Source organism: Pholcus phalangioides, unplaced genomic scaffold, assembly GCF_987345545.1.
Source record: "Pholcus phalangioides strain wild (caught in Gottingen) unplaced genomic scaffold, Ppha-v1.0 ptg000039l_1, whole genome shotgun sequence".
Taxonomy (NCBI): Eukaryota; Metazoa; Arthropoda; class Arachnida; order Araneae; family Pholcidae; genus Pholcus; species Pholcus phalangioides.
Genome location: NW_028301625.1, coordinates 8,686,085 through 8,689,938, shown reverse-complemented (window position 1 = coordinate 8,689,938; position 3,854 = coordinate 8,686,085).

Below are 3,854 nucleotides of genomic sequence, written 5' to 3'. Positions count from 1 at the left end.
GGTAAGTCATATTTTTGTTCATCACATCAAATACTGCAGATCTTCAAGGGACCATCTTTTTCTTATAATTTCGTGGCATTTTATTTCTTTTAAGACAAAGGAAACATATTACTTCAACTCCACATCAAATAACATCAAGGACTCTTACAACAATTAAATTTCAAGTAAATAAACAGCAGTGAAACTGTAGGTAACAAGTAAAATATAAAGTAATACAAATTAAGTAGTAAAGTAATATCAAATAGCAAAAATAATGTAAATAAGAAGTAAATAAAACTGTTTCTTATTACCCCACTCTCTCAAAATTTTGGGGTAATTGAAAACAGGATAGATGGGTCACCAGAAAGATGGAAAAAAAACTGCATGAAGTTGTGACTGTACACTAAACATATAACAACAGTAATTTTACCCTTCCGTTTTTGTAGCAGCAGGTGGGGAAGCAAAACTTAAAAAACAAAATAAACGTGCAACAGAATTTTGTTTGTTGTTAACTATCAGCTGTTACCTGGGCTCAATCAACTTCTACCAAAGAGGTGAGAATTGGCTTAGGGCTGTGTCAACAATAACAATCAACTTAACATTGTCTCTGCAAGATTTGAATAAAAGCCACTAAATTGCTAGCAGCTGTTTTGTTTCCAATTACCCCGCCTGACCCTACATCACTGAAATCAGCATTCGCTGAAGCAAACATTTGAAACTGGCGGTTACAGATTTTGTCAACAATTTGATTTTACAGAAAAAAATGACATAATTCCCATTAGGATATCTAAATTTAATGGCAAGCAACAAGCACTGAGATATTGGCAAAATGCAAAATTTATATTGTCACCGAAATTTTTCAAATGCCTACTTGGACGAACACAAATTTCAGTGATGAATTGTAAATAAAAGGCTGAATTTCTCCTGAACTAGAACACTGATATGGTTTACTGTAGACTTTTTCAAAAGCTGGTGGAATGGACAGATTGTAGCTAGAAGGGTGTTTGTGGAATTGGTGCTTACAGATTTTGGCGGCAATTTGGTTTTGCACTTCACCTACCTTTCAGCACTTGTAACTTGCTATTTCATCCAGATATTTCTATGAAAATGATGTCACCTTATAGGATTTTTTCTGTTAATTCCAAATACATGCTTAGTTTGCATGCAATGCTTTCGATAACTTCACAAATTTAGTTTTTTCAGATTCGATGCATTTTTCTATCCACCATAACTCAAAAATAGTTAGAGATAGGACAAGGTTGCTATGGTGTTTTATGCTCCACTTGGGCTTTTCTGTCACCCTCTTTTGTTTGGCAGATTAGGTGAAGTTCATGCTGTACACAGCGGTCGAGTCTTCATGTAATCACAAGTTGCTTTATTTCATCAAAAAATTTGTTATAAAGGAACAATTTTTAATTTTGAGTGAATTAATGAAAATTTGAGAATTTGATAAAAATGTTTATATGGGAAAAATGTATTAAATAGAAGTTTGATATACAGAGACTGTATTGTATGTGTATGTACTATATACAGGGTGTCCTGTTAGTCCTAATGCAGTCTTTATCTCATTAACCGTTCATCATAGAGGTATGGTTCTAATTTAAAAAATGCTCAAAAATGTTTTCAGGAATCACTGTACCAGTTTTGAGAGTGAAAATACAGTGTGTCACAAAATAGAGAATCTAAATTTTCATACGATTTCCTTGTTTTCTACCTTTAAATTAAAAAGTTCTTGCCCTGTATCTCATAAGGCCAACAATAAAAATTTCATGGTTTCTAAGAGCAATATTTGCTGAGATATTTGAATTCGAAAATCGGAGAAAAGTTGGAAAAGAAAAGCATAAACTAATGGATAATGCTGCTTTTCTTTCTCAATTTTTCTCCCTTTTTGAATTCAAATATCTCAACAAACATTACACTTAGAAACATGGGATGATTATTATTATTCTTTTTTTTGCCTCTGGAGAAACTGGGCAACAACTTTTTAATTGGGAGATAGAGGGACTGTATAAAAATTTAGATTTTATTATTTTATGACACCCTGTATTTGCACTCCATAAATTGGAGCAGGGTGATTCTTGAACACATTTTGAGCATTTTTTAAACTAGAACCATACCTCTAAAATGAACAGTTGATGAGATAAAAGCAGAATTAGAACTTACAGGACACCCTATATAATATATATGTATATGATAGATAGGTGGATAAAAATTAGTGAGAGATTTAAAAAAACCAAAAAGAACAAATGAATAAGGAAGCTGTTGTTGGGGTATGTTACCTTTTTACACATAACTCTAGTATTACTATTCATTACGTCATTACTAATCATACGTAATTGCCTATAAAACGTAATTAAAATGGAGTATTAATAATATCGAAAAGGGATTTAAAATTTTTGCATTCACGTTACATTGTGTTAGATGATTTCATACTCAGGAAAAGGCTTTTTTTTATTTATCCCTTTTTTGTATTTTAGCATGATAAAGAATAATTATTTTTTCTATTGGTTAAAATCTTTGACGAAAAATTGTGCTGTTAACTTTTTATCCCGTATCACAGAGAAAGCTAGTTTGTATTAAAATTATTGCAGTTTCTATTCATTTAAAATTTTATAACTATCTTTTATTTGTTATAGGGGTTGGTGGAGTGGTCCTTATCTCCTTAGGAGTATTATTAATGATAGATACCGTAAAGGGTGAAGAGTTTCGTTAAGATGAGAGACTTTTTTTAGTTTCAACATTCCTACTTTTATAATGAGAATTTTATAGTATTTTGTCTTGAGCTTAAGAAGATAAATGAAATTTTTATTTACGAAATTTCAAGAAAATACATGTATTTTATAAGTAATAAAATTTGTTTTTTGGATATAATTTGACCATTTTTAATCAGTGATACTGTTTTCCTTCATGTCTCTATTTTCCTCAATTCATGTCTTTCATCACTAAAATTATTCCAATATGTTTCTCTTATATACTGTAGTTTATCTTCACTAATTTTTTACTTGGTTGTGGCATATTATATATTTTTACTTAAATATATTCCACACAAAGATTCGTCGACATTCGATTGAAATGTCGACGAATATACCATGAAAATGTTGACGAAAATTGCCATGTCCACATTTTTTATTTGAAAAAATCAATGTTATTCTCAATTCATAAAGTTGAATAAAGTCTATTCATTGAATTTGAACTTGTCAAAGCCATCTGTCAAATGTGAGAAGTAGCAAGCTTTTCACGAAAAAAAATATCGTTTATGCAATTTGAGAAATACTGCTAGAAATATTTCAAAGTCCTTCAACTCTCTTTAAATAATATTTTAATATTTAATTAATTAATATTAAATTAATTAAATAATTTCAACTCATGTGTTGCAAATATGGAGAAAATAAAAAAAATTTTCACTGGAAATAATGTCAAATTGAAGTGACAATACGTCACTTCAATTTCATACGTCAGTATTTGCCAGGACAGTTTTTTCTGTTTTTCTGGGTGTCTCGACTTTTTTACAAAAATGTCTCGGTTTTTCGTGTATTTTCAACGAAGCCAATTTGGGTTTCATTCTTCAAATTAGAATTATCTTCCCAACTCTCAAACAATTACCTTATGATAATTACGATTACCTTATGATAATTACGAACAAATTATCCTCTTATACCCACAATAGAAGTTCTTGGGGGTGGGGGTGGTAGGGGTGGTCGGGGGGTCTCCCTTTGCGGGGCGTGTCAAAGCTTCCTAGATACTACTCTCTAGGAGGCTTTAGGCGTGTTGGGGCGCTGTGGACCGCGCCGGCGGGGCCTTGTCACGGGTGTCGGGACGGAGGAGGAATCGCACTCGCGGTGCTGTCCTGACTTTGTCGAGCGGTGATATGCCCG